This window comes from Dermacentor albipictus, chromosome 2 (genome assembly GCF_038994185.2).
Source record: "Dermacentor albipictus isolate Rhodes 1998 colony chromosome 2, USDA_Dalb.pri_finalv2, whole genome shotgun sequence".
Classification (NCBI taxonomy): domain Eukaryota; kingdom Metazoa; phylum Arthropoda; class Arachnida; order Ixodida; family Ixodidae; genus Dermacentor; species Dermacentor albipictus.
Genome location: NC_091822.1, coordinates 68,600,245 through 68,621,003, shown reverse-complemented (window position 1 = coordinate 68,621,003; position 20,759 = coordinate 68,600,245). Strand labels below are relative to the sequence as shown.

The 20,759-nt window shown below is 48.4% G+C and overlaps 1 protein-coding gene across 1 annotated transcript in view; it reads right to left on the bottom strand.

Moving 5' to 3' along the window:
• LOC135903197 (putative sodium-dependent multivitamin transporter) overlaps window positions 1-19,069 on the bottom strand; it is a 198,636-nt gene extending 179,567 nt beyond the window's left edge. Inside the window, exon 1 of the mRNA XM_070533662.1 lies at window positions 18,858-19,069. The gene's annotated coding sequence lies outside the window, so the exon portion shown is untranslated. The remainder of the gene's footprint in view (window positions 1-18,857) is intronic.
• Between the last annotated feature and the right edge of the window lie 1,690 nt (window positions 19,070-20,759).

The following is a 20,759-nucleotide window of genomic DNA, read 5'->3' as shown; positions in this document are numbered from 1 at the left end:
AAATTAGAAAGTGAGTTATGAATAAGAAGTTCTTGTGGTAAATGCGTAAACGCAGACGCCAAGAAGAATCCCATATAGTCTGTTTCCTAGTATTCACTCACTGAAGCTGGAGAACGTCTATACTCTCACCTGTTGTAGTGATGTGAAGAACAAAACACTTCCAAAAGACTGAGTGACGAAAGAGGGAGTCACGAAACACTCAAAGCACTACAATGGCTGGGCGCATAGTAGGGATCTGATCTACGGATCAAGACATCGGTTCATCAGATTGGAATGCCCGCACATTGCAGCACAATTTCTTGTCCTCGAATGTGATGGAGAACGTGCGCCAGTATTCGCTTCACGCACGCAATCTGATAAGATAACCCTCTTTCGCTATTGAATCCGTGACAGCATACTGGATATCAGAAACACATGCAGGTGCGTCTTGAGCTAACCTATAACTTTGGAACAAAGATTAGGCGCTTGAAAAGGCTCAGCCGCCCCACAAAAGAAAGAGAATACAGTTACTTTCAATATTTGCTAAAACACAGTGCTCGTGGTAAAAAGGGCCTCCAGGGACTGCACAGCGGCGCCGACATGCAGAAAATTATAGAGCTAAAAGTTTTGCAATGACTGGTATTTATCAAACCAGCATTTCGTGGTTCAGTGTAGCCTTGTAGTCCAGTGGCCAGTTCCGCCACGGGTACTGTGTCGGATCTCATATTTCCTGTCAGCATTATATATGACAAGACCACAGCATTTTTTCTTTAGACCTTAACTTCAGACAGCCAAAATACATGCCGCGAAACCGTAATCCTAATACTTCAGTACTTTTCGTGCTAAAGTACAGGCGCCCAAATCTTTAACTGGCGTGCGCGAGCGGGGACTTTTCGGGGCGTCAGCGCCGTGTGATGGGGCGAGGCTGCCTAGCAGTCGCCCCATCATACGGCCTAGCAGACGATTGGCCCAGCTGAGCAGGCTTTGTCCGCATGCGCTTAGCTTCAGACTGTTTGCAGCCTCGCCCCGTCACACGGCGCTGACACACCGAAAAGTCGCCGCTCGCGCACGCCAGTTAAAAATTTGGGCGCCAGTACATGTCCGCACTGATCCATATGTTACAAAGTAGTGAAAATGTTTCAGATGCTTTCCCCCAGGCAGCTGTTTTTTTGCTGATGATGGCACGAAACCAAGCTTGATGCCACCAACACTCATACATCTAAACAGCAGCGTGGACAATGTTCTCGCACACCCTGTGTGATGTACCCTAGCGCTGAGAATAGTCCATTGTAAAGGTAGAAGTGCATGGTTGGGCACATGTGCTGAAGAGGAAGCTTTAGCTCGGATGCTCCTATTTAAATATATGTAAAAGCAGAATTCGTTTTTCTCGGCAACCACTGCGCCAAATTTGACGAAGTGTGATGCATTTAAAAGAAAGACATAATATACAGTGACTGGCGGTTTCAAATTTTTTATTGAGGTTGCCAATTTTTTACAAAAAATTCACAAACGTCGAGAATTTTCGGAAAACGAGGCTATGAATTTACAACTCCGTAACTCAGTAATGAAACATGATATCACGATTCTGTGAATTGCATCTAATAGTAGATCTAATGCGGAGAAAGTTGATATGTTACACATGAATCTAAAAAAAATCAGTAATATGCAAATACAGATCTTCCAGAACCCTCATACACAACGTAACAAATTCGCGTAAGATATAAATTGATATAGCGAACTTGTCCGCTTTGAATTACCTAATGGATGCTGTTTACAGAACCCCGATATCTGTTCTTGATGTAGAGCTATTCATTTATAAACTTCGTCCGTCTATTATTTTAGAAATTTCGAATTTTTAAGAATTCTTTTCACAACATTCACACCCTACATCGATATTCCGCTTGCAACCGTCGCTAGAATTGAAGCTACTCTGTCAAATGCAACAAATTTTATTATAATTAGTCCACCGGTAATCTGAGAAAAACGTTTTTGCGTTTTACATGTATATGAATAGGCCGCGTCAAAGTTGGGCTCGAGCTAAAGCTTCTTCTTAAGCTCATGAAGTTCATTTGCGCCAACCTGTCCATACTTTATACTTACTTTATAAGAAGCCTACCGCACCACCAATATGCCGCGTGCTTCTAACTGCTCCAAACAAAACTATTAAACCAATACAAGCAATGGTGACATCATTTTATCATGCGATTGTTCAGCTTTGTAACCTTTGGATGCAAAGTTGAGAAATTGTGTGCATAATTAACAAAGCTACGTTAATTACCTTTTCAGTAATTGATCTTACATGGCTAAAGAAAATGAGCAGCTTGGAGCCCGTCCTCGAGATTATGCGGCCAAGCGAAAAATTTTTGGTTAATCATCCTTCTGTAAGAGGCATGCGAACAAAAACTTTCTAAGTAAACGCTCTCGGAAGGCGTAACTGATGCAGAAAAAGAACATATGTAAAGTCACAGAACAGCACTTCAAGACGGGACACAAAGGAGGCACCACACGCAAACTGTGCTAAGAACTTGAAGCGCTGTTCTTTCTGTGATAATGAATCAACTAGCCTGTAAGTCACTACTTGCAAACATGTAAAGTCAACCTGACCGCACCTAGCCTTTTGTGATGCTGTCATCAATTTTATGGCCCCGTGAGCATGTTCCTTGTGGCCAGTCCGCTTTCGATTTTTATTCACGCTGTTGTTTCGAAGGCAAGCAGTTTAAATTCTTATTATCAATATAGCACGAACGTGTGCCGCCGAAAGCTTGCTTGGTCGCAGAATCGATGCATGACGCAATGATCGTGCAGATATAGCGCGTCGCTGGCATCAAGACAATGCGCTGCCGCCGAGGGAATGAAGAGGGGATGAAGATAACAAAAGTGAACTGCTTGGTAGCTGCTCACGGAGCCGTGCCGATGGTGACGGTGCTATCGTGACGAAATCTGGGGTGGCGGTATTGACGGCTGAGGCATTTATTTTCTTTATATATATATATATATATATATATATATATATATATATATATATAGTGAACCTGTTCAGAGGCAGTTCTAACTCGAGCCCAATTCCGGCGCTGCCTATTCAAATCGATGTAAAACGCCTAAACGCTTTTCTCAGATAACCCCTGGAACGATTTTACTGAAGTTTGCAGGATTCTAGAGAGAAAGGTAAATTCTAGTGACGTTTGGAAGCGGACTTTCCATTTAGGGCCTGAATGTTGTTAGAAGAATTTTAGAAATTTGAAAGTGCGAATGAGATAGAAGCGCGAAGTTTACAAATGAATAGCGCCGCATCAAGAATAGATATCACGCTTCTGTACACGGCCTCCATCAGATCGTTCAAAGCGGACAAATTCGATGTGTCAATTTATCTCTCACGTGAATTCGTTACGTTGTGTACAAGGGTTCTGCAAAAGCCGTGTTTCTATATTACAATTTTTTTTATATTCATGTGTAATATAATAATTTTGTCCGCTTTAGGTGTGCTGTAATATGCAATGCACAGAATTGCGATATCATTTTTCATTGCAGAAAGACAGAGCTGTAAACTTGATGGTTTCGTTTCCCGAATGTTTGCGATTTTGCCAAATTTCAATAAACAAATAATGTCTTAAATCGAAAATTCGAAAGCAAGAGCCACTAGATTTTACGGTTTTGTTCAAGATGCCACAAACCTTGTCAAATTTCGCGCAGTGGTAGCCGAGAAAAAAGAATTCTCCTTTTACATATATTTAGATAAAATCACCCGAGCTATAGCTTCCTCTTAAGGGCTACTTTCTCCACTCTCGTGTCCTCGTTGTTAGGTTGCGCCTACGACGCGCGGTATAGCCGGCGCGGGTGCAACGGACGCCGAGTCTTCGTTCAAAGCGGCCGACATTTTGGCCCGTTCAGCGCTGCTGCAACGCCTCCTGCCATGCGCGTCCAGGCATGTTTCAATGCCACGTGTCTTCGTGTGTGCGTGTGTGTGTGTGTGCATGTTGGTGCCCACGCTTGTCAAAGCGCGGCAGCCGGTCAGAGGAGCTCCCCAACTGTGAAGCGAGGAGGTCTGACCGGCGCCGGCCCGGCGGATGCGTCACTACTCGTCTGAACGTGTCCGTGCGCCGCCGTCACGTGCGCCCTATCCCGAGTGTTCCTCCTTGCCCTCGACTCCGAGAGTATAAAAGCAGCTGCCCCCGGACGCCAAGAGAGGCTTCGATTTCTTCCATTGAGTAACATGGTCTCCCGTCTCTCCACTTCGGTCGACCTGACCGGCCGCTCTTTTGCGATGCTAAAACAAACAAGTTGTTCTGTTAGCAGTGGACTCATCCTTTGCCAGGACTTTCGGGTGCTTCCCGCTGTGCCCCAGGCCGCCAGGCCCACGCTACCCTTGGGGCTTGCGACAAAGATGCAACAACTGGTTGCCAGTGGTGAGATCTCGACAACGGAGGCCAGCAGCGAAGATATGCGGTTCACTTCATGCTGAGCAGCACAACGACCATCCGAGAGCAGTGCAACGAGCCCTGTGTGATGACTGGTTGCCTGAAGCGGAACGACTGTGCTGAATTCTTGGCTGCGAGGTTTGGTGAGTGCGGGACTTTCTTCTGAGTTTTGCCAGGCTTTTGTTAGTGTCAGAAACAGAGCTGGTAATTGTGGTTGTCGTTGCTGCCGGGTTAGTTTGCGGCAAGACAATAGTAGGCAGTAGAGAAAGCAGCATTCAGAGCAGCCATGGATTTAAAGTCGTTGCGCGAACCGAAATTGCTGGAGCTCGCAAGAGAGTTGGGTCTGGATGTCTCAGACAAACTCAGAAAACCAGAACTGCTAAGGGCTATTCTTGAATTGGAAGCTGAGGATGACGAGTTGTCAGAATGCCTTGAGACCACTGACGAGAGTGAGACGGCAAAAAGACAAGAGCGCGAACGTAAAGAGCAAAAAGAGAAAGAAGAGCGCGACCGTCAACACGCTTTGGAAATGAAGCGTCTTGAGATAGAGATGGAACGCGCTCGTAATGGAAGTCAGGCACATGGTGCAGGAGAACGAGTATCGTTCGAAATGACTGACCTGATGCGGCCGTTTAAGCTTGGAGAGGACATTAGTTTGTTCCTGGTTAACTTTGAGCGAACGTGCGAGAAGCAGGGGTTCTCTCGGGAAACATGGCCACAGCGCTTGCTCACTTTGTTACCCGGCGAGGCGGCCGACGTAGTCGCTCGCTTGAAGAGAGAGGAGGCAGAGGATTTCGACAAAGTGAAATCGAGTCTGCTAAAAAATTACAGGCTGTCAGCGGAGGCGTTCCGTCGGAAGTTTCCGGAAAAGGAGAAAGGTAGAAGGGAGTCATATACAGAGTTTGCCTACAGGCTTATGTCAAACATGCAGGAGTGGCTCAAAGAAGAGAAAGCGTTTGGTGACCACGAGAAAGTTCTGCAGTGTTTCGGGCTGGAACAGTTTTATAGTCGGTTACCTCAGAACGTGCGGTACTGGGTCTTGGATAGGCCAGACTTTAGTACAGTGGCTAAAGCCGCCGAGCTAGCCGAGGAGATTGTGACGCGTCGGGCTCGCGGAGCTAAGGACGGTCAAAAGGGTGAATTTGGCTCCAAGTTTGAGAGGCCGAAGTTCACGCCGATGAGAGCAAGCGGGGACACACGTAGTGCGGATGCGAGTGAAAGCAGTCCGACCGAACGTTAGGAGACGGCGGCAGCCGAAGCCGAACGCAGAAAGCGGTTCGACACGAGGCAAGCGCGCGTGTGTTATACGTGCCAGAAGCCGGGTCACTTTTCGGCGCAGTGTCCAGAAACAAAAACAAAAGTCGTGTTTTTGTCATTATGCAGCACTGAAGAGAACATGAAGCTTCTCGAGCATTACATGCGAAACCTATTCGTGAACGGGAAAGAGTGCCGAGTGCTTCGTGATTCCGCAGCTACAATGGATGTAGTTCACCCCTCTTGCATAGAAACCGACGCGCGGTATAGCCGGCGCGGATGCAATGGACGCCGTGGCTTCGTTGAAGGCGGCGGACATTTTGGCCCTTTCAGCGCTGCGGGAACGCCTCCTGCCATGCGCGTCCAGGCATGTTTCAATGCCACGTGTCTTCGTGTGTGCGTGTGTGTGTGTGTGTATGTTGGTGCCCACGCTTATCAAAGAGCGGCAGCCAGGGAGAGGAGCTCCCCAACTGTAAAGCGAGGAGGTCTGACCGGCGCCGGCCCGGTGGATGCGTCACTACTCGTCTGAACGTGTCCGTGCGCCGCCGTCACGTGCGCCCTATCCCGAGCTGTTCCTCCTTGCCCTCGACTCCGAGAGTATAAAAGCAGCTGCCCCCGGACGCCAAGAGAGGCTTCGATTTCTTCCATCGAGTAACATCGTCTCCCGTCTCTCCACTTCGGTCGACCTGACCGCCGCTCTTTTGCGATGCTAAAATAAACAAGTTGTTCTGTTAGCAGTGGACTCATCCTTTGCCAGGACTTTCGGATGCTTCCAGCTGTGCCCCAGGCCGCCAGGCCAACGCTTCCCTTGGGGCTTGCGACCCATTTGCAACATCGTGTAGAACAAGATCCCGAAGATAGTACAATGCCGTACTGACCCGCGGCAGCGGTGAAGCAGGCGTTAAACGGGTTGGGACACCAAATTTTGTGGCTAAAGAAAGCATGTTGTAGGCTGCTTCCGTATGCAAGCACACCCACAATGAGGTACTGGATGCTGCAAATATTTCAAAATAATTTTGATTCACTCCCAAAAAGTAATTAAAAGCTCCTTGTCGTGGTCGAGACCCATCGCTAGCGCGGCAGTTCTGACGTCACAGCGGAAGAATCAAAATATTGACGTCATAGCACACTAGCACAAAAGCGTGACGTATGATGAGTAGCGATGAAATGCCGATTACGGAGCCTGCTGAGCCGAGCGACCGAGCATAGCCTCCACTATGACGGAGTTACAGGCATATAGAAATCCGTTCTTAATGTAAAGGAGGGGTAAGGCGTGGGGACACGGACACATGAGAAGTGGACAACACGAACGCCTCACTGCAGCCCGGGAACGGCCAACTGCGTGCGGCGAGTAACCGTGCCGGTAATGTCAGCACGTCGAGCCATCCAGCGCTTGCACTGCTCGCGTCGTAATTCAGGAGGTCCTCTATAATATAGAATTCATCGTGTTGACAGCATGTTCACACGACATCATATTAGGTTGGGACTTTCTCTCCCCACATCATGCGATCATGGACTGCGCCCGCGCTGAAATCGAGCTGTTTCAGTTTTCGACCGATATTATCACTAACCATAAGGACCATTGTCGCAAAGTCGCTGTTTCAGACGACACCGTTATACCTGCCTGGTCTTCCACTCTTGTCAGTATCTCTTGCGAATCTGTAGATGACGGCACAGTATTCTTCGCTCCGTCCGAATTCTTAGTTCACCGCCGTTCACTACCACTGCCATTCAACGTCCTCGAGTTCAAAGCTGGCGCCTCTCTCATGTGCCTATCCAATACATCGGCTAAACCAGTTACGTTACGCCGCCGTGAAAGCCTTGGCAGAGTAGAGCCACTGACCACATCTTCAATATTTGACACGATGGACGACTCCACTTATCTTGCTGCTCTCGAGGCATCGCCTCCTCAGTCACTGCCGCGTTCTTTTACGCCAGCTATTGCCAGTGATCTTACGACGACGCAGCGCGACGAAAGTCTTCGCTTGCTCCGAGGCTTCTCTTCGTCTTTGACTGCCAAGCAACACCACTCGGCTGTTTGACTGTGACTGTTTCACACACTATCGACACTGGGAGCTATGCACCAATTCGACAGCGTCCCTAACGAGTATCGGTGACTGAAAGACGCGTTATCAATGACCAGGTGAACGATATGCTCAATCGCGGTGTCGTCCAGCATTCTAGTAGTCCTTGGGCATCACCAGTCATCCTAGCTATAAAGAAAGACGGCACCGTACGATTTTGCGTCGATTATCGAAGGCTTAAGAAGATTACCCGGAAGGATGTATACCCGTTGCCACGTATCGACGACGCACTTGACCGTTTCCAAGGAGCGCAATTTTTTTCCTCCTTAGATCTCCGCTCTGGCTACTGGCAGGTGCCCATGGCTGACGCTGACTGTTCGAAAACCGCGTTTGTAACACCAGACGGCTTGTATGAATTCACTGTAATGCCGTTCGGTCTGTGCAACGCGCCCGCCACCTTCGAACGCATGATGGACGGCATCCTACGCGGCCTGAAGTGGCATACTTGCCTCTGCTACCTCGACGACGTTGTCGTCTTTTCTCCTGATTTCTCCTGACCCATCTTCGACGTTTACATCAAGTCTTGACCTGTCTCCGGAATGCTGGTCTCCAGCTTAACTTAAAGTGCCGGTTTGCAGCTCGAAAACTGACTATATTAGGCCACGTTGTCTCCAAACAAGGCATTCTTCCTGATCCTGCTAAACATCGCGCCGTATCCAAATTTCCAAAGCCCACTAACTTCAAAGCACTACGCAGCTTTATTGGCCTATGCTCTTATTTTCGACGTTTTGTTCGCAATTTTGCTACTGTGATCGCACCACTAAACCTACTTCTCCAAGGCGACAATGAAGTTTCTGCTTGGTCGGAAACCTTTGATGATGCCTTTACTAATCTTCGTCACCTACTGAGGTCTCGGCCAATCTTGCGCCATTTTGATCCGAGCGCACCTAGAGAACTTCACACGGACGCCATTGGTGTCGGCCTTGGTGCCGTGCTCGCACAACGCAAGAACACTAATGCCGAATACGTAGTCGCCTATGCCAGTCGTGCCCTCACGAAACTTGAGGCCACTTACTCAGTAACAGAAAAAGCGTGCCTGGCTTTCGTATGGGCTGTTAAAAAATTTAGTCCATATTTCTACGGTCGACGTTTTGATGTGGTGACGGATCATCATCCTCTTTGCTGGTTGTCCAACCTAAAAGACCCGTCGGGCCACCTCGCTCGGTGGGCCCTCCGAATCCAGGAATATGATATCTGTGTCGTCCATTGCTCTGGACGCAAACACGCCGACGCCGATGCCCTCTCGCTCTCCCCAGTTACTTCAGACAGCAGCACTTCTACCGACAGACATGACATCTCACTACTTGACATCCTGGACATGGCATCGGAGCAACAAAAAGACCCATGGATCGTCATGATGTTCGACTTTTGTCAAATCCTCCGGCAACTTCGGCACATCGAGCGCTGTGCCGACAGGCGCAGCATTTCACAATCCGGGACGGACTTTTATACCACCGCAACTACCACAATGACGGCCGCAAATGGCTCTTAGTAGCGCCTCGCCACCTACGGCAAACGTTCTGCTCCGCTTTTCATTCTGACCCGCAGTTTAAATTGGGTTCTGTAGAATTTCGGTTCACGCTGTCAAATTCTGTGCAGGTAAGAGATGGGCATCACCAGTGAGCTTCACGCTAAAGCTGTACAAGGCGCGTTTCATTGAATTTCCCCTCTACCCCATTCCTTGCAGTCCAATACCTGCAAGTCAAATTACTGAGCACTTCAGAGCCTGCAAGAGGCCCGCCGCGTTTTCATCGGCATTCCGCGGTGCGCTTGCATAGCTAGAACAATTGTCGTAGCTCTAGACAGCGCACTTTAGCCAAGACTATTGCCACAGATGCGCTGAGTGTGGATTTTCGTCATGTTTCGGGGATTGATTTATACCATCGTGTTTGTGCGCCCGAATGACGACTGCAGGCGTTATTCTCCACCGTCATCAGCACTTTCCGCATCAGTTCTTACGCGGGTTTCACACCCTCAGGGTGTCGGTCATCAGCCTTGTGGCACCTACGATTACTGCAGGACGCCTCTCCGACGTAGTATAAAGGCATCCAAAGAATCACTCACCAGTAAAGCAACTGTGAACTACCTGCATGATGATGATGATGATGATGTGTGGTTTTTTGTGGCGCAAGGGCCAGGTTTGGCCAAAGAGCGCCATTACAAGTGGTAATGTTGACGATGTATTATGGAACATGTAACTTGGCTGTAAAGTGGCCTAAAAATATTCGCTGTAAAGTGCGTAAAATTAACTTGTTATAAAATTATGGCGATGACAGATGACGAATACTACGAACATTAAAATCCATCGCAAAAGAATGATGCAGAATAGAAAATATATGAGATGGTAAAAATGCCTGGAGCACTGTTGCCTCGCCAGAGCCCTTGAAACACAAGGGCCTAGAGGCACGTGCTACACGAAAAAAGTATCGCAGCGCCATCCTCTGAAGAGAGGAGACGCTACGAACATGTTGGGCTAACAACATGCAACACAACATCTTTCAGATAACTTAGGACTGCATTAGTGTCGAAGAGTGGTTCTGGGCCGAGTAACATTACAGGATGAAGGGGAATATGCTGCCGGTATGCTAACGGAAAATGTTTCTTTCTGTTAGATTCGGCTTTCCGACACTCCAGGAGGACATGGAGGACGGTCAGCCTCTCTCCGCATCTCCCACAGGCTGGAGGCTCACTTCCGGTGAGTAGGAAATTATGGGTGCCAAACGTGTGTCCTATTCTGAGACGACAGAATAGGACATCCGTTCGGCGCGATTTTGTAGTAGACGGCCAAAATCCTAACTGTGGTTTTATCAGGTGGAGCTTATTATCCGTTTCCGCATCCCACATGTGTTGCCAGTGATCTCGCAGCCTCCTTCGCAAGAAAGGCCTCAGATCTGTGACAGGCACTGCAACGGTAGGGTTAACAGCTTGCAATGTGATTGACGTGGCCATCTCGTCCGCCAGAACGTTACCTTTGATTCCCCTATGGCCAGGGACCCAGCATATTATGATGTTCTGGTTAGTTGAGTACGCTTTGCACAAGACCGAATATAGTTGATTAAATACGGGATTTTTATGTTTGCTGAGTGACATTAAGACCTTCACGACGCTGAGAGAGTCTGTATAGATCGCTGCTTTTGGAAGTTTCGATTTTCTTACGTGCTTTACAGCAGAGAGTAATGCATAGGCCTCGGCCGTAAAGATACTTGTTTCCGAATGCAGTACATCGGATTCCCAAACCGATGGGCCGACGGCTGCATAAGATACCCCGGCATTTGACTTCGAAGCATCTGTGTAAAACTCTGCGCATGAGTGCTTGTGCTGGAGCTCTAGGAAATGCATTCGGAGTTCGGCCTCAGGAGCGTGCTTTGTAACTTTTATAAAGGATCTGTCACACTGTATCACCTGCCACTCCCAAGGAGGTAAGAGCTTGGTTAGGTGCATTAATCGATGCTCGAGGAGTGGGACATGCATTTCCTCGCTAAGCTCCTTCACACGCAGCGAGAAAGGCTGTCTTATGGAGGGACGATTGCTGAAAAGTGTAGCGCACGTCATATCAGTAACGTTATGAAAACATGGATGTTCAGGATTGGAGCGTATTTTAAGGAAATACGAAAAGCTAATGTATAATCTCTGTAGGTGGAGAGACCATTCATTTGATTCTACATATAGACTTTGTATGGGACTCGCTCTGAAAGCACCAGTGGCCAGTCGGATTCCTAGATGGTGCACTGGGTCTAGCATCTTTAGTGCGCTCGGGGCGGCAGAGTGATAAATCACGGCACCATAGTCTAGTCGCGATCGAATGAGGCTTTTATATAGATTCATTAAACACTTTCTGTCACTACCCCACGTAGTCTGGGATAGAAGTTTCATTATATTTATTGTTTTCAGACATTTTTCTCTAAGATGTTTAATGTTGGAGATGAAAGTGAGTCTGTAGTCAAGTATGATACCTAGGAATTTGTGCTCTTTGCTGATAGGTATTCGTTGTCCACACAGTTCTAAGGAAGGATCCGGAACCAGGCCTCTCTTTCTTGTAAAAAGAACGCAAGAGCTTTTGTTAGGATTGATCTTAAATCCATTCTTGTCTGCCCACACTGAGACTTTGTTCAGGCCATGCTGTACCTGTCTCTCGCAGACTGCGAGGTTACAAGATTTGAAAGCTATTTGAGTGTCGTCAACGTAGACAGAGTAAAAGATGGCGGGTGGTAATGAAGCACGAAGCGTGTTCATCTTCACGATAAAGAGCGTGCAGCTGAGCACGCCTCCTTGGGGTACACCCGTTTCTTGCGTAAAAGGGCGTGAAAGTGCATTGCCGACTTTTACTCGGAAGGTACGATTTGACAGATAGCTTTCTATTATATTATACATATTACCGTGGATGCCCATTTCTGACAAGTCTCTTAAGATTCCGTAACGCCACGTCGTATCGTACGCCTTCTCCATATCGAGGAATATGGATAAGAAGAATTGTTTGTGCACAAATGCGTCCCGGATATTTGCTTCTACACGTACAAGGTGGTCAGTTGTGGAGCGTCCTTCTCGGAAGCCGCACTGATAAGGATCAAGAATTTTGCTCTGTTCAAGGAAAAAGATGAGTCGCCGATTTATCATTTTTTCGAACACCTTACAAATGCAACTTGTGAGGGCTATCGGGCGGTAACTTGCCACTGAGGAAGGGTCCTTGCCTTGTTTCAAAACAGGGATCACAATGGCTTCCTTCCATGCAGCTGCAAGGCACCCTGCATCCCAAATGGTGTTGAAAAGTGTGAGTAGTGTAACCTGCGTGTCATTGTGTAAGTGTTTGAGCATTTCATACATGATTCTATCAGATCCTGGTGCGGAGCCGTTGCAAGCGCTCAAGGCAGCTCTCAATTCGGCAATACAAAAAGGAAGGTTGTAAGGCTCATTCTCTCGACCTTTTCTTGTTAATGGCTTACGTTCTTCTGTTTGTTTGTATTTGAGGAAGGATTGTGTATAATTTGTTTGACTTGAAACGCTCTCAAAATATTCCCCAAGTGAGTCTGCCTGGTCTTGCAGTGTATCGCCCTGTGTGTTTAGCAGGGGGAGTGAATGTGTTTCCCGCCCTCTAATCCTATTAACTCTGTTCCAGGCTTTGGACTCATCCCTAAACGAGTTATTACGCGATAAGAACTTGTGCCAGCTTTCTCTTCTGGCCTGTCGGCGGGTTCGCCTGCCTTGGGATTTAGTTTTCTTAAAGTTCATAAGATTCTCTGCAGTGGGAGAAGCGCGTAGCAACCCCCACGCCTTGTTCTGATTCTTACGGGCGATCCTACATTCGCTGTTCCACCACGGTACACGTCGTTTGCATGCCAGACCACTCGCTTCGGATATGCATTTTGATGCGGCATCTATTATGAATAATGTAAGATACTCCACAGCAGCATCAATTTCTAGAGAAGACATGTCGGTCCATGAGATGTTAGTGAGAGTTCGAAATTTCTCCCAGTCAGCTGTGTCTATCTTCCACCTAGGAGTTTGCGGAGGATATTCGTTTTCTTTAGATGTTCTTATCAGTATAGGGAAGTGGTCGCTCCCGTAAGGATTGTTCGTGACTTCCCATTCGAGTTCGGGCAGTATGGACGGGGAAACTATGGTAAGATCTATTGAAGAAAAGGTTCTGTTTGCTAGGGAGTAATATGTGGGTTCCTTCTTATTCAGCAAGCACGCACCTGAATAAAAAAGGAAGTGTTCAACAAGACGACCTCGCACGTCTGTACGAGAGTCGCCCCACAGGGAGCTGTGCGCATTGAAATCGCCCAGAACAACATAGGGTTCTGGCAACTCGTCTATAAATGACTGAAATTCATGTTTGTTTAATTTGTAGTGTGGGGGTACGTAGATCGAGCAAATGGTGACGAGTTTATCCAGAAGAACAGCTCGAACCGCCACTGCTTCAAGGGGCGTTTGTAGCTGTAAACGCTGACAGGAAACACTTTTATGAATCAAAATGGCAACGCCGCCTGATGATACGACAGCATCATCGCGATCTTTGCGAAACTTAATATACGGCCGGAGAAAGTTTGAATGTTGTGGTTTTAGGTGTGTTTCCTGTAGACACAGCACTAGTGGATTGTGTTTTTGGATAAGCTCTTGCAGATCATCAAGGTTACTAAGAAGACCTCTGATGTTCCATTGAATTATTTGTGTATCCATATTGGAGGTCAGTAGGTGCTGTGTGTACAAAAGTAGTGATTATCAAAATTACAGAGATTAAATTACAGAGCCCTTTCGAGGCCCTGTAACGGGAGTTCTGCCCTTTCTGGAGCGTTCGAGGGATCCTCGCCGCTCCTTAGGCGCTTGGGGCGCCTTGAGGATAGGTGTTGTGTCCATTGCCTCTTGTGAGGCGCCGGACACGTGCTCTTGCGAGCGAGAAGTTATCAGGGAGAGTCCCGCCTTGGAGGGCAAGACCGCTGCACCCACCGGCCCGGAGGTCAATGGGGCTCCCTGGGGAATTTGGCTGCGCCGGCTGTTGCCAGCGCTGGAAGGGGCCGGGGTGGTTGGAGCAGCCTCAGCTGCGCCCAACTTCGGGGTAGAAGGTCCCTTCTGCTCGGTTGGCGGAGCAGCGCTAGCTGCAACCACCGTGGGGGCAGACGGCGTAACTGCCGACTCACTGTTTGTGGGTCGGACAGGCGCCGGACGCCGTTGTGACTCTGCCCCCTTACGCGCCACATCGGCAAAGCTGCTCTTAGACAGGTATGACACCCGCCTACGTGCCTCCTTAAAAGATATGTTTTCCTTGACTTTGATGTTAACGATTTCCTTTTCTCTTTTCCAGGACGGGCAGGCGCGTGAGTATGCGGCATGCTCGCCATCACAGTTGACACAATGTGGAGTGTTCTGGCACGTTTCGGAGGAATGTTCATTGTCACTACACTTGGCACAAGTCAGCCGGCCTCGACAGTTCTGTGAACTGTGGCTGAAACGTTGGCACTTAAAGCATCTGAGAGGATTGGGAACGTATGGCCGAACACGAAGTTTGATATAAGCAGCCTCGATGGACTCGGGAAGGACACTTGAGCCGAAAGTGAGTATCAGGTGTTTCGTCTTGATCTCTTTTCCATCTCGCCTCATCTTAATTCGTTTAACATTACAACATTCTGGTCACTGAAGCCCTCCAAGAGTTCAGTCTCAGTGAGCTCCATCAAGTCATCATCAGAGACAACACCACGGGTGGTGTTCATCGTGCGGTGCGGGGTTATAATTATTTGGGTTTCCCCAAATGACACTAATGTTGACAATTTTTCATATTGTTTTTGATCGCGGAGCTCCAAGAGGAGATCACCGCTTGCCATCCTCGACGCCTTATATCCAGGACCAAAGGCTTCAGTTAATGACTTCGAAACAAGGAAGGGTGAGATAGTTCTTACTGGTTTATCTGGTTTTGCGGAATGGATAACATGGAAACGCGGGAACGATTCTTTTTGGCGGCCAAAAAATTGAAAGACTTCATCGGTGCGCCCTCTTTTGTGAGGGCGATCAAGTAGTGGAGGGAAGGAAGTAGCCATGTGTGGACGTGTAGTTTTCGGCAGCAACGCCAGCCACCCACCATGGAGTCCAACAAGGGGACGCTGCAGGGTCTGAAAAACAGGGCCTGCTAACGCCAGCTGTACGTTGCCGCTATAACCCAATATGATATAACCAAGGTTGGCTACTCACACAAGGTTAACCCTTGCTGCCAGGAAGGTCGGAAGTAATAAAGAAATGAGAAGGAGACAGGAAAGGCGGAAAGTAAGGAAAAGACGAAGGTTGTAGGGAGAGAGAGACAGGAAAAGGCAACTACCGATTTCCCCCGGGTGGGTCAGTCCGGGGGTGTTGTCTATGTGAAGCAGAGGCCAAAGGGGTGTGTTGCCTCCGCCGGGGGGCCTTAAAGGTCCAAACACCCAGCCTCAGCTCAACCCCCAGGATCCCCTTTTCCCCAGACACGGCTAAGCCGCGCACGGCTACACGCGGGAGGGTCCAACCCTCATGTGCTCGGGTCCGTGGTGTCGCAACACACCAAACGCCTGCTCACGCAGACGCCCCTGCGGGGGAACTACCTGCATGCTTCCTACTTCCGACAAAACAAGGTACAGACTGTTGGTTCCACCACTTCTACCATGTGCACCGGGGCGGTGGTTATGCCTTCAATATCAGTCAACACAAAATACAAGATTTCTAACATGACGACACCGATGGATCCCTAAAATGTTGGCCTCCGAGTCGGCGTTGATAATATTGTCGTGATGCAGAACAGGCCGTACAAACAAGAGACGATGACAAAGGAGCATTGTTGTTAGGTCGTTTCAGCGGCCATGTTCTAGGGCCAGCTGGTGCTTCAGCACCCTTAAATAAACAACATTCGTGCTTATCTCCGCCACGCCTCATTTTGGTGGAGGTGTGGGGTACTAACGCGGAGCTCCGCAGCTGTCCCTGCGTGAGCCCTGACACGATGATCGATAGCCGAAGTGCCGCAATGACCAACCGCCCACCTCCAGTGCCGCAGACTCTCAGCTCCGTCGTGTTGTGCCAGCCGCGAGACCCAGGGACCTTCTATGGTATTGATTGTTCGGATATTAAAGACTGGATTTCCTGGTACGAGCGTGTAAACGAAAATAATAAAATAATCAGTGGTACCGAACGTTAATGCAAGAGAATATGATATTCTACCTCCGAGACACTGCGCTAGCATGGTGCGAGACACACGAACACGACATAATGCCTTGAGACGTCTGTAAGCAGAAGCTTCTAGACCTCTTTGGAAAGCTCTTTGGCCGTCAGCTGGCGGCGAAGAAGGATCTATCGAGCCGTGCGCAAACGTCAACAGAATCTTACGTGGCATATATTCAAGATGTCCTCGCGCTCTGTCGTAAAGCTTACAAGGACATGAACGAGACCGACAAGATGGCCACATCCTGAAGGGCATAGCAGCTGACGCATTCAATCTGCTTATCTGCAAGAATTATGACTCGGTAGAAGCGATCAACGAAGAGTGCTGCACTTTCGAACTGGAGAAGAGTCGCCGCATTACGCAGCACATCAAGGTGCTACCAAATGCAACTTTGACGTCTTCGTGTGAAGAACGCCCACGTGGAAATCATCTGTCTGCACAAGAACATTTGACGCGGTTAATTCGTCCCGAGTTCGAAGCCATGTCTGTCGCCGTTCCTCGTCAGCATTGCCGAGACAACCCAAGTTCTGTATCGCCTATACAGGCCGTTGTCAGACAAGAGAGCAAACTTAGGTCTCCTGTCTCCTTGCCCCATTCGCGATGCCACTGTTAGTCAGGACCGGCCCCGGCCAACCACTGCTTCGCCGTTTTAAGCGGTTCCAACTCGCCGCCGGACAATAGGCAGATTTGTTTCAATTGCTCACGTGTTGGGCATATAGCTCGTCATTGCCGCAGTGGTTGGTCATCTAGGTGGAGCTCCTCATCCGACCATCCAGATCAATGTGTTCCCCGTTTCTTTGTGCGTCATTCATCTACGAATACCGACAACATAATTACGACGTTCCGAACCAGCTGGTCACCATTGCCCCAAAGTCTTCAGTCTCGTTCACCGCAGGCCTGCCGGTATTCTTCCCTCGCGTTCGTGCCACAGAAAATGTAGTCGGTGCAGCTCCTGGAGGTGACGCTGCATCAACGACCCGGCATACCCGGCTTGCATATCCTCTGATCACATTGCCTGGCCTCGGAATTATATTAGACGTGGAGTTGGGTGGAGTCCCAGTGAAGTCCCTCGTCGACACAGGTGCGCGGATATCTGTAATTTGTGCCGGCCTTCGCAAAATACTCAGAAAAATACTCACGCCTGCAGAACCAATTACCTTCACCTTACTATCACCAAAAGTAGTGGGCTCAACTGCCACGTGAGGTCGAGCGTACGGCTCTCAGTAGAGGTCCTGGGTCTGAGTATCATAACTAACTATATCTGAAATAACTGTGCTTTAATTATCTTTGTGCTAATTAATACCAAATGTCGAGGGTTCAAATGCATCAAATAATTATGTCTTAACATCACAGGTGGTGGGTCTGACTCGCATGAGAAGTCATGGGCTCAATGCCTTAATGACTATATCTTAGTAGTTGTACCTTAATGAACACGAGAGGTCGTGTGTTCCATTGCCACCAATGGACGGGGGCTCCAATTCCACCAAAGGATGAGGGTTCAAGTCTCACCAAAGTTCGTGGGTGCGAGTGCCTTAATTAACTTCGGCTGAATTCACTGTATGTTGATTAGCTTCGCCTCAATTAGCACCAAAGGTCGTGAGTTCGACTCCGGCTAAAGATCTTCAGTTCTGCTGCCTTAATTAACTTTTACGTAATTAACTGTGCCTTCACTATAGTCGCCTTAATAGCAGAGGACGTGTGTTCGACTGCCATCAAAGGATGAGGGTTCGTAGCCCTTTCGTACCACCGTGTAGTTACGCCAACGCCGGACTCCGATTTTTCCACCTTATGAGCCATGTAACGCTTTCGAATTAGTGAATAAATAAACAAGGAAGCAAAAATTTGAACGACTATTACGATACTCCCTCGCGCTGAATTTTAGTGCAGCTCTTTACATAATTTTATTTCGTGATTTTATTACATGATTTATTTCGTGGCGCGGACAATCTGTCTCGTGCGGCACGTTGCAAGCAGAGCGAAGTGTTGCAAAACAAGTCGCACTCGGACAGTATAGTGTACTTAGATTTAGGTGCATGTTAAAGAACCACATAGAGCCCGAATTTCCGTAGTCCCCTATTACGGTATACCTCATGATCAAATCGGGATTTTGGCAGGTAAAAACCACTTAAATTTTTAACTCAAGCACAGCGACAGCGGCGAGCAGATTCGACGATCGTCGAAAATCTGCTCTGCAGGTCAAGCGAGTCGGCTTTTACACCTGACTCGCTGAAGGTTCCAGAGTTAGCGCTGGTACCCGCATCGCCGTGTATACTATGGCGACGGCATCCGGGGCGCGGGGCCGTGCTGCTGGCGTGCGGGTGTGCCCCGTACATGAATTCCGAGCCTAGCAGCGGGCGTACCCGACATCCTTGGCCCACAGGAACAGATCCCAGCCCACTGTTGGACAGTGGACTCGGCAGTACTTCCAAAGACAGTCACGTCAAAATGACTCGCCTTTATTTCGTGCAGCTGCTCTTCCTTGCCTGTTCATGGACGCCCGGTTCCTACACCTGCCGTGCTGCTGTCCCGAGCGCCGGAACTTCACGGTCCTGGAATCCTGCCACCATAGCGGAAGCACGGTTCCAGCCGCACCGCCCTGCAGTGGCCTACGATCTACCGAACGACCGACGTTCCTGCCCCGCAGGGCCACACCCGGAATCGCCATTCAGCTTGCCTTTCGTGCTCCCAGAACTATCAGCTTCCCAATCTTCATCGCCATCACCACGTATAAAGCCCCCCGGAATCAACACCCCCTTCAGTGGACTTCGCAGTACTTCCAACGACAGTTACGTCAAAATGACTCGCCTTTATTCCGTGCAGGTAAACAATCCTTACCCTCTTTTTGCGAAGCGCACACGTTACGCTGATTTGATAGTGCTGCCGAGTCCACTTTGTTGTATTGCCATTGCAAGCGACTGCGCACATGTCATTTTTCGCCTTCTGTTGCTATGTGGGGACATTGAACTAGATCCTGGACCTGGATCTAACAGCCGCTCAGGCAAGACAGATTCGCACAATGAATTGCTTGAGGCATTGGACGAGCTAAAAAACGGGCAATCAACCCTTCTAAACAACATGAAATCAATTCACGCAAGACTGGCTCAACAAGAGAAAGCGTTTAAGGAGATAAAATCAAGACTAACAAAAATTGAAGAAGAATGCGCCTCACTAGACCCCCTTAAAGCCCAAGTTAACGACGTCCAGTGCCTCGTCCAAGAAAACGCAAACAAACTGTCTGACCTTGTGCATGGGCTAGACGACAGCGAGGACAGGGCCCGTCGTTCCAATTTCGTATGCTTTGGTGGGAAGGATACTGACCGCGAAACCTGGGCCGAATCCGAGAATCTTATTATAGATATTTGCAAATCCGAGCTAAATCTCACAATCCAACCTTTGGACATAAAACGGACCCACCAGCTTGGTAATTTCAATACTGAAAAGAACAGCCCTATTATTGTAGAGTTCGCGCACGTCAAAACCAAGGAACAGGTTCTTTCAAACACAAAACACTTTACGGGTACAATTCACAGCGTATCGGAAGACTACTCCCGTAACACTCGTATTGGCCGTAAAAACCTCATAGATTACGCTAAAAGTCAACAACAAAAAATTTACCCTTCGACATTACCGGATGGCAATCGGTACCATGACGTACACAATCGATCACGTATCGCAATCAGTGTTACCTCGAACGCCGTTGCTATCATCAAAACACACCCAAAAAACACTCCCAACTTGCTCTCAGTCCTTTACACTAACATTAGAAGCCTCCTGCCTAAACGCGATGCTCTATCTAGCCTAATCAACACCACCGAAAGCAATGTAGTCGTACTAACAGATACCTGGTTAAATGAGAACATAACGGATAGCGAAGTACAGACCGCATTCCGCAACTGTGATGTCTTGCGCTGCGATCGCATGGGTCAACGAGGCGGTGGCGTTCTCATAGCAACACACCGCAGCCTGAAATTTCATGTTATTGACTCTCCCATCGAAATATTATTCACCTGTTCTAAAGCCTCATTTCCGCCGACAGTAATCTGCGCTTGCTATCGTGCTCCAGACAATGATGCTTCGTTTATCCTTCCTTCCACAATGCATTCCACAATGCACAATCCACAAATACAACTTGCCGCAGGTGGGGAACGATCCCACATTCAGGGACAAGTTGTTTTCTCATGCGCTCTCATTTCCATTAATTTATTGTTTCTGTATTTCATTTATTAAGCACAAATAATTTCCCCTATGCTGTCCTTGGTGTCAGTGGTGGTTGGCTTCTTATGATATGTCTAATAAAAATCGATCCCCTGGGTTAACCCACATTATTCACGTTTTTACCCGGTCTATGCCGTAATT